The following is a 10,997-nucleotide window of genomic DNA, read 5'->3' as shown; positions in this document are numbered from 1 at the left end:
GTGAGGCTTGCTCGTTTGAAGAGCACAATATTTTTGGTAGTGAGGTACGTCCGAAATCTATTCCATGCACGGTTTTGAGGTTTACGAGCGTCCTCGGACTCACTCGTCCACTAGGGCTTTGGTCGTCGCGGTAGATGGTGAGACGTTTGTGGTATCGATTGAGTAGCTGCTTGTTGGATCACATTCGTGATTAGTTTACTGTCTTCCTCAATCCTTATCTCATCAAAAGGAATTAAAGGGACCGAAAAGTGAAAAATAACCCCCATATTTTTGCCCACTATCGTGTACAACATCGTTGTTTGATAAGACACAGAAAGCATTACTTCTCAATTCGGCATATTTTTTACGTATAAATATTTTGAAATTGCCGGAACATGGACGGTGCTGCCAGCGAACAGCGAAAAAGAGCAACTGAAGTTTCAGGTCCAGGGCTCCCAGGGGTTGGTCAACCCTTACCACGTGAGAGTTAATTTTGTAGAGATCATAGTTGACGCACATTATCTTAGAGCTAAACGCCATTTTAAAAATGACGCTCACTTCCATAGCTTTTACGTTAATGATGCACTCAGCTACTTCGCCGCTACCCTCTACGATCCGCCGCGACATCTGCAAGGCCATCTGTGTTGTCGCGTTTATTGTTTACGTCGTGGGTGGTCATGTTGGTCGCGCGAAGCAGGAAGTATAAGTGAATGACATGTTCGTGGCCGTTGTGTCACTTATTCGAGAGACCCACATATGCCTGGTGTAGTTTTGGTGTTGGGGGATGCAAAAATAATGTTCGTTCAGCATCGGCGGCGGACATTTTCTACCACAAGATTCAACAGGAGAGTGCGCGAAAACGAATGTGGTTCGAAACACTCGGTTATTGGATGTAGCGGTCGTGTCATGTGTGCTGAGCTCATTTTGCTGCCGATGACTACGAGTATGCCGTAGAAGGCGAATTGTGAAGACGTAACGAAGCACACTGATGCTCAGTACCCAGTGATTTTGGTTCACCGACGTGACGAGTTCAACACAACGTCTTAGGTACGTACAGGCGTCACACATGTATAAATTATAATATAGCGATGACGTATTCCATTTAACTTATGTTATCCTGCTTGTCACGTACTCAAAATTGTCAACATCAACAAATTTAATTTTAGGGGCCTTCCAGTGTTAAAGTGGCGCAAGACTGCTTCGTGTGTGTTCGATCCAGGCATTCAAGTTGACATGACAGAAATATCTGAAAGCAGGTATGCAAAGTCCACAGATGGAAGCACCGGATTTGTTGCAGACTTTGTGACATTTTTTGGAGTCTTTGGACAGATGCAGAACACTAGCATGACGTCAACAATAGGAGAAGAAACCGATGAGTACTACTAATTTGTTTGAAGTGTACAAGAATACTTCCTGTTGAGGTGTAGTTATGACTTTATGACTAGGGAACGCTAATTAATTTTCTAGAGATACATCCTCTACATTTGAATGCCCAATGAAACAGCGAACGTTCATTGTCTTTGAAGCCCCACTATTGGAATTGTTCAATGTGTGTCAGAGCTGTAGTGAGCAATGCAAGGTTACCACATCATATTGGTCCTAAATTTGCAGAGTTCCCCTATCTCGGACGCAACTGTCATTTCTCTTTATTGCTCTTCCGATCCTACCTTCTCAGAGATTAGTGTGGTTCACCATACACTGCATCGGCACTGCCTTTCCCTACTTATGCTTTCGGTTTCTTGTTCTGTTGCATAAATCTTCACTTGAGTTTGCAGCCATCACGCTGTCTATTGTGTTTGCCCCTCATCTATATTGATGTGCTATAACGGTATAGCACATCAACATGCCAACAACCTACCAATTACCACCAAACAACCTTGCCTAGTCCTACTTTTGGATGGAAACTACACGATGTGGTAACATCCACGGATATAAAGCTTTAGTCGACGGAGATTTGCTGTTTTTGTACAACCTTCATTGTACATTTCTTTTGTCTCACTTAGCTTGCCTGAAGAAATGTTCTCATCTCCATCAAGATGACAGGTCATTGTTTGATCTGCAGCATTATTGTTCCTGTAATCTTTTCACCAAGAGAGAATACAAAAGTGAACAAATGGTAAAATATAACTACCTTGTTAAAATCAAAAGCAAAAGGCAAAACTGTTTATACATGTCTTGTTTATTTTATTGCAGGCTTTACAACTCTATCAAGTACGCCAAGACATCAGAGGGTAGGAAGTCCTCCTCTGTTTCCTAAATCCCTGGACAATAAAAAAGAAAGATATAATTTGAGTTGTGACAAAACGTTGCTTCTGCTCTTATATTATATTTCAATCAAATGTTACAATACATTTGTAGTGTACACTGAAGCCAGTTTCAATTTGCAGGGCTGTCAAAAGTACTTAACAAAAGTACATCTCAATTACAGTAACACAGAACTTATGCAATAAATTATTTAGCCATTTTGGAGTACTATGCACACCAATGGTGCATGGTTAACTTTGAACCCAGATCAAGAGTTAATAATAATTGAAGTCCTTCTTTACAAGTGTTAGTTGTGACGTGATAATGAATCAGTTACAAGTACTCCGTTTAGCAAAACAGAGTTAACTCAGTGTTAAATCCCAATCTTGGTTCAAATATTAATTGACATTTGGAAACGTGGTCACTAAGAAGTATACTAAAAGGTTATGAACACAGTTCAGCTGAATGACACTGATGAAAATTATCTTACTTACTCCTCACATATACAATTGAGACAAGAGTATAGCCTACAAATACATCTATGCCCACAGGTTACTTAACCCTCCAGGAAAAAACTAGTAATTATAATATGCTGGGACAGCAAAGAAAAAGCAATGAGAAAAACTTGCAGCAAGCACGAAATGAAAATATGCTGACATGAACATTTCTACAAGTCTGCGCAGTGATGGGAAAGCATCCCTAATTGGGAAAGCAGATCGAGATCCAGTGGAGTACTTTCTCGGAGCACTCCATATCCATCTTGCGAATGGAAGATAGGTGGTATAACAGAATTTCCTGCTGAAATAAGAGTTTTCCGTCCAGTTTGCCGTTCAAGTACCGCGTAAAGATCACACCGCGCTGCCGTGTATGTTGCCATGCTCTTCGGTTTCTCGGATGTATGTAAAAGACACTTGCAGTACTTCGGTGTCAAGGCACAGTATTTCGAAATATTCGCTAGTTCTGATGCAATTGTCTGTCTGCCTTCCACACGCATTCTCTACCTCTCGGCAGCAAAAACCGTAGTATCCGTCCGTTGCATTTGACACATGAACACCTGCATGACGAAAAAACAGCGCTTGTTTGGGCTTACACAAGTGCTTCTCCCTGATACATGCTTCCTGTCGCATGCTTCTGGCCGATGTACTCCAGCACTGCGGATGTTTAAATAAGGGGATGACTTCTTGTGCGGTGTGCTGCACAGCAACAAATAATAATGTTATATTTCAGTAGCCGGGAAACAACGGCTTCAGTTGATGCGTTAATGTCGCAGCTCACCAACAAAGACGTCCGGGGCGTCTCTCGAGAGGTCTGCAAGCAAGTGAACTGTGAATGCACGGAATGCATCTATGTGAATGAACTTTAAGGTGAGCCTTACGAGATACCTTGAGTCCTTGGTTTAGAGCTTTTGCGAAGTTCGGTATCGACAATGCTTTTGCCATTGTGCGTATGCGACACTTGTGAAAACAAAGTCTAAAGATAGGGAAAGAATCGGAACTTTGTGAACACGCAATTGTTATAGGCATACCCTGATGTTAGATGAACCGTTTATGAACTGCAAGGGGAGTCATGTTGCCACGTCGGCAGATTGTCCGAAACTCAGGGAACAAAGACGCGTAGCCCGGGTGCGATCTCGCTCTACGAGCAGCTACAAAGAAGCCCTGGAAGTAGTCAGGAAGGCTGAACGCAAGAGGAAGCCAAAAAAGAAGAGTGCACCTGCCCCGCCAAGTATAACGGGTTCACGCCATCCGCCTACCAACAAAGAAGCCCCTGCCCCCGAGAAGCATCCGTCGTGGGCGGACAGCGACTACCCTCCGCTCCCGCCGTGCGATCCTCGAGCGGCCGCTTCAAAGCGCACAGCGGCTAAGCATCCTGCACCTGCCATGCCAAACAACGCCCAATCCCCGTCCCCTTCATCCCGTGCCTCCCTAGACCGAACAAGCGGCGGTGACGTCGCATCGGTCATATTAAAACTGCTGTTCGCGGAACTTAAGGCCATAGTTACTGCGTGCCCTAACTGTACCGTTCTCCCAGATGTTCAATCGATCCTAGGCCTTGAAAACCTCATCGCCCCCATTCTCCTGGCGGATCAGAGTAGGAAATGAACTCATCCAGCCTCGACCTCACCGATCAGAACATAACATCGGAATGACAACGCACTTCCAAGAGACAACGGTCTTCCAATGGAATGCGAGAAGCCTCTTGTCCAAAGTGTCCGACTTCCGTCAGTTCACCTGGCGACACAAGTTTCCTCTTATGTGTATATCGGAATGCGGAATTCGGGTAGAGTTTGGACTATCGAACTGCGTGACATTCACCTCCAGTCCCCGTGGCGGGCGATGCCGATCCGCGTTGTTTGTTCGGTCGGACATTCCAGCCATCAAGAAGGATATTATTACGGGCAGACAGGGCGAATACGTATGTTGCATCGTGCGCATAGCCGACCTTGTCCTTACAGTGGTCTCACTTTACCTTCCTCCGGCGGTCGCTTACGATACTGGGGACCTGGCCGCAGTACTGGACAACGTCCCGCCTCCATATCTTCTTTGTGGCGACTTCAACGCTCACAATGTCATCTGGGGCAGCGCGCACTCCGACACGCAAGGGGAGCGACTGGCAGCCCTGTTCGAGGAGCGAAACCTCTTAATCCTCAATGATGGCTCCCCTACGTTCCTGAAGACAACGTACCATTCCTCCTGCTTGGACCTCTCTGTTGTGTCAGCTCCTATAGTACATCGCTTCAGATGGCAGGTGGGCGCTGATACCCTTGGAAGTGATCATCTTCTTGTCCTGATCAGCATGCAAGGTTCGCGAGTACAAGCCCACTCCCACACTGCTAAAAGAACGGATTGGCAATCCTACAGATGCATGCTTGAATCTTCTCTTTTAGACTGGAGGCCCCAAAATGCCCCCGACTTCTGCGACGTGGTTGCTAACGCGGCGCGCGCTGCGACCCAGGTGCACCGCATACCCGCCAAGTTCACGTCCGGCGTCGCGGAGTATGAGAGGCTGCGCGCTATCCGCTGCCGCGCCCAGCGACGCGCCCGCCGCACACATCTCCCAGTCGACAAAAGTGAAGCGAGGCGGCTACAGAAGGTGATTCATAGGCATCTGTGCAAGCTGACACAAGACCGTTGGAGAAGCTTCGCGACATCACTGTCTCCAAGAACACCCATGTCTCGAATTTGGTCGGTGCTCAAAGGGCTCGCCACTCCCGTTTTCCAAAGACATCCTTTCCGCTCACTATCGCTTGCCACTGGGTGCTCTGAAGTCGAGGTTGGAGAGCAGTACTGTGCCCGCCTGACGTCGACACCTGCCGCTCCTCTCGCGTCTTCCCTTGACATCCCTGTAGCCCTTGAGTCCTCCACAGATCCGTCATTGGATGCCCCATTTTCGCTTACCGAGCTCGAATCTGCTATAGGGCTCTCGCCTGTGCACACGTCGCCGGGTCCTGACGGAGTCACCTACAAAGCATTGCGGTAACTCCCGCTCTGTGGCCGCCAGCTCCTTCTGGGCCTCTTCAACGAAACTTGGCAGGCCAGCTCCATCCCGCCGCCCTGGAAGTCCGCGATGATCGTGCCTATCCTTAAACCTGGCCAGTCCCCTCACCACATCGACTCTTTCCGGCCAATCGCACTTACAAGCTGTGCAGGGAAAGTCATGCAGCGGATGGTCCCATCTCGCCTGAACTGGTTCTTCGAAGCCTCGAACTTCTTCTCTGAAGTCATGGCCGGCTTCCGTCAAGGCAGGTCGGCGATAGACAACGTCATCGACATTGTCGCTAGTGTACAACAAGCGCGATCGGAAGGGAAGCTCACAGCAGCGGTCTTCCTCGACGTCAAAAAAGCATATGACAGCGTGGTGCACAGCACTGTCATTGCGACGCTCCAAGAGGCTGGTATTGGGGCCGCCCGCTCGCATGGATTCGGGACTTCCCCGTTTATCGCACCTTGTTTGTGCGCACCTCTGAAAGGGACACCGCACACTACAGAGTTCTGCGAGGTGTCCCGCAAGGGAGTGTGTTGAGCCCATTGCTGTTCAACGTCATCATGGCCGCTTTACCTGCTCAACTAAGTGAACATGTCAACATCATAATATACGCCGACGACCTCTGCATCTGGGCCTCCTCCACCCTTTGGGATGTAATCCAGCGTCGCTTGCAAGGTGCTTTGGACACTATCGTATCTTACCTCTCCGACCGTGGTCTTTCTATCTCACCTAGCAAGACTGTTGCCATGGCATTCACCCGCCGATCCTTCCGCAAATTCCCCCTCCGCGTTGACGGCCAACGGCTCGCCTTCGTACGTCATCACAAATACCTGGGCATAACCATTGATAGGGAGCTGACTTGGTCCAAGCACGTCAAGGCCCTGTCTACCGCGGCGACTACCATCGTGAACGTCCTCCGACGCATCTCTGGTTCGTCCTGGGGCCCATCATACCCTGACCTTCGCCAGGTGCATACCTCACTCGTCCTAGGGCACCTGCGTTACAGCTTACCGGTATTGCACGGTCTGAGTTCAACAACAGAGCGCGAACTCTTGAACATCCAGGCGCGAAGCCTTCGAGCGTGCCTTGGTGTCCCCAAAACGACCGACACCTTCATGGTCTTGGCTGAGGCGAAGGAGACGCCAGCCCACGTCCTACGCGACATGGAGACCCTGCGCGTTTGTGCGCGGTACCGCACACGACATGCTGCCCACTACCTACGGGACATTCACCAAATATATGAAAGCTCAGCTTTCGGGGCTGCTGTTTGGAGACTGGCACAGTCTCTTCCACCCTCTCCGTCGCGCCTGCTATACGCTCCACCTTTGTGGACCCTCGAGCTGCCTCCGACGGACCTGCATATTCCCGACATGCCCCGCAAAAACGACACTCCTGTCCTCGCTGCGCGCCAGTTTGCTCTTGACCATTTGAACTCTGTCCACGGTCAGCGGAAAGCAATTTTCACAGATGGCTCGGTTGTGTACGGCGCGTCGTCTGCAGCTTTCTACATACCTCACAGCGACACTACGCAGACTTGCAAGCTGCCGCATGAAGCTTCATCCACCGAAGCGGAACTGACAGCCATCTATGAAGCGCTCAACGCCATATCCGGTTCACAGGCCGACTCGTGGTCTATCTTCACGGACAGCAAGTCAGCATTGGAGACCTTGGCGTCGTACCGGTGCAGTGCTATTTGCGATCTCCGCACGCTTGTAATCGCCAGGTACAACGAGCTCTTGGCTTCCGGCCACAGCGTACGGCTCCAGTGGGTACCCAGTCACGTCGGGTTGCCCGGAAATACCCGTGTCGACATTGCTGCGAAACGTGCCCATACCACGGCTGCCTTGAGTCTCAGCATCCCGCTTTCAATGTCTGCCTGCCTGCTCCAAATACGTCGCTTGCGCTCTCGCTGTGTCCAAGATTTCACAGAACGTGCCATCTCGCCCAATACATTTCTGCACTCCATCGACCCAAAAATGCAATACGTCCCTCCCCCAAGCATCACGAGGAGGGAGGCGTCCGGTTTGTGCTGCAACACAAAATCAACCACGTAGTACATATGAGATTTCTTCCTCTCCAGAATTTCTGCATCATTCTTCTCCGTTTGGTAAACTGTGACTCTTTGGTTCAGTTTCAAAAGGAATGTTCACGGCTTGTATACTAAATACAGGGTGTCTCACTTAAGAGTGACCCCTAATTATTAAAAAATGTACTTGAGAAAAAATTGGAAACCTTCTGCGTCATACTTGTGAAGTATTTTCGCCCTAACAGGTGGTTTCCATCAGTGTACCTCATTAATTTGTCGAATTAGCATAATTGAACTAAAAAATTCCCAAGGAAAGTTCATGTTTGTTTGAGCTAATTAGAAAGCCCGTGGCCGCAACACTCCATTTCAGTCACAATTACAGGATCTTTCGCAATCTTTCCACAAAAATTTGACACCCGGAAACACGTAAAAACTGCCGAAAAAACCGTCGCTCATCAAGGGGCGCTTGTTCAAGTTGCCCCGCCTAAAGTATGGGGAGGAGGAAAGGACAACACAGGAATCAACACATGACATACGATGTCGGTGATTAGCGGTAACAGATGACTGCGAACAGATAAGCTTGCGAAGAGAAAATGCGTGATTGGGCCGGTCCCCGCTCGCACTTTTTGTCTCTGTTTTTCTCATGGTGTTTTCATGTTCAGTGGGAGTGTCTTCGGGCCTGGCCGATAGGGCCGCCACTGATGAAATCCGAAAACGGGCTTGCAGATATGTCAAGTTTTCGGGCGTCGAATTTTTGTGGAAAGATCGTGAAAGATCCTGTAATTGTGACTGAAATGGGGTTTTGTGGCCATGGGCTTTCTAATTTGCGCAAAAAAAAACGTTACCTTTCCTTGGGAATTTTTGAGTTCAATTAAGCTAATTAGACAAATTAATGACGTACACTAATGGAAACCACCTGTTTGGGCGGCAAAATGTTTTATCTCAAGCTGATTTTTTTTAATAATTAGGGGTCACTTTCAAATGAAACACCCTGTATATAACAGCGAGCGTTTGCAAATAATACGACATCCCTGCGTGTATATTGTGATATAAAAACGAGGTATAACAGGAAAATATTAGCACCTTTCACTACCAAGTATTGTACTTTCTAAATGAGTCTTATATATATATATATATATATTGCACATATTGCATATATTGCATTGCATAGCATATAGCATATTGCATAGCATATTGCATAGCATATTGCATTGCATATATTGCACAGGTTCCATGACAAGTCACTGCCGAGATGGACCTTGAGCTGTTTTTGGGTGAAGAGCGCTCTATTACATGTGAACCAACGTCTGACGATCGCGTCTCTTGGGAGGTGGACATCAGCATTGAAGCTGCGCTCATTTTGTGTTTAGTTGTCTACTACATTTTACCTCTCGCACCCGTAATCATATGAACAGTTGCTTGGACTTCTTCTCGTACAATGGTCCTGCAAGCCACACCGTTTGAAGAGGTTGGATGACCGGAAAAGCAAGGAAGATTATTGACATGATGTAATCCGCCCTCTGAGTGAACTTAAAAGACTTTATAGATCTGAAAGAGAGAGAGAGTTGTGATACGCAATTGTGATATATCTAAACCAGAAAGTGATACATATGTAAATGCAAGCCTACGCACCACAAATGAATGTCTGTCTTTTTTTAATATATCACCTGGTGTACACCCTCTGCCTTACTCGTATACTGTCACATTCAATAATCCGTGTGAACATTTTAAAATTCTACGAGTGCACAATAGGCAACGTAGTATTTGAGACTTTGCATTCTCTAGGTTAGGGGACGGAAAGGTTGCACAGTGTGGTTACCAGAGTAGCCATATTTCATATGGAGTAATTAGGTTAACTACGTGGATGAAAATACTTAGGTACTTCCCTGTAGCGCCACTTTTGTCATACTGTTGTCACTGTTATGTTTTATTGACTTGCCGTAATGTCTGAGCACATTCTGGTGTTTCATGGTTGCTCGTGGTGTTGTAACACGGATGTATTGGCGTCCCGAATACACCATGGCTGTGAGCCGAGTGAAGTCAATGAGGTCAACCCACGACGCGCATTATAGCCTCCGTCGCTGCTGCGCCATTAAAATACTAATCATCATCATCACGACGCGCACTGCTGATGGCGCGCTATATACGTCGGAACTGGGACGCTGATACGGCGTCATGGCATCTGAGAGTCCCTACTCATTTTCGACGCTCAAGAAGCGTCGTATTATTACGCGTAACCATGTCCCAGTAAACCATAGACGTCCCAGGGATGTCCATGGAATATTGTAAGCTGAATATGTGATATCCCTGGGACTTTCTCGCAGAGCCTAGGAACGACCATGGGACGTCCGCGTAGTTATGCTTTTACCCCAAAACGGATGTCCCACGAACAACCATGGAATGCCAATGGTAGGATTTGGGACATAAATAAGACGTCGTGAACCATGCATATTTTTCGCGAGTAAAAAAGCACTACAAATATTAAGCCTGAGACAAGTTTATATGCTGCATTACGCCATCCTCTGACGGGATATATCAAGATGCTTTTGCCACTCTGCATTAAGGCTATACGCTTGGTCACTTGGTGGCAGTACAAGATTCATCACAGTACAGCAACACTGTGTGACGCGCAAGCAGATGTGCTGAACTTCATCCGCCTCACTTGGGTAACTTGGGAAAACACACAGTAACGTCTATTTGTGAGCAGGATGGAACATATACTGATATAAGAATATTTTCACGTATGTTTGTTAATGATATTGTGGCGTAACACATTTGTACCAGTGACGGAGATGTTGTCTTTACAATTCCCATGTATCTGCTTCAACTGAAAGTATACCACACAACATTCCTGGCATCCCTTCCTATCAAGTACAATGTTTTTAATTCAGGCTATCCCCCAACAACACCGAATATCCTCTGGACGTACAAATTCGTTAGGACATCATTTGTATATCCAGGTGATATACAGTGTTGTTGTTGGGGTCGTCTCTATAATGTCAAACAAGTCTCTCCTGGAAAACCCTGGGATCGTCAGGCTGCTTTCTATGGTATATTCGAACATCCGGGATAAGATATCCTGCCGACATGCCAGGGCCATCTGTTGTTTGCTGGAGTAAGCCCAAAACGCAAATATCATTGCGCGACATCCCATAGAGATCCTGTGGATGTCCAGATATAATTCGTGACCTTGCAGGGATGTCGTTGGGATATTAATGGTTTGTTGGGGTGGCGGTGGAAGTCACCGTTAAAAAAGGCCTAT

Source organism: Ornithodoros turicata, chromosome 1, assembly GCF_037126465.1.
Source record: "Ornithodoros turicata isolate Travis chromosome 1, ASM3712646v1, whole genome shotgun sequence".
NCBI lineage: Eukaryota > Metazoa > Arthropoda > Arachnida > Ixodida > Argasidae > Ornithodoros > Ornithodoros turicata.
This window is presented reverse-complemented; position numbering follows the sequence as displayed.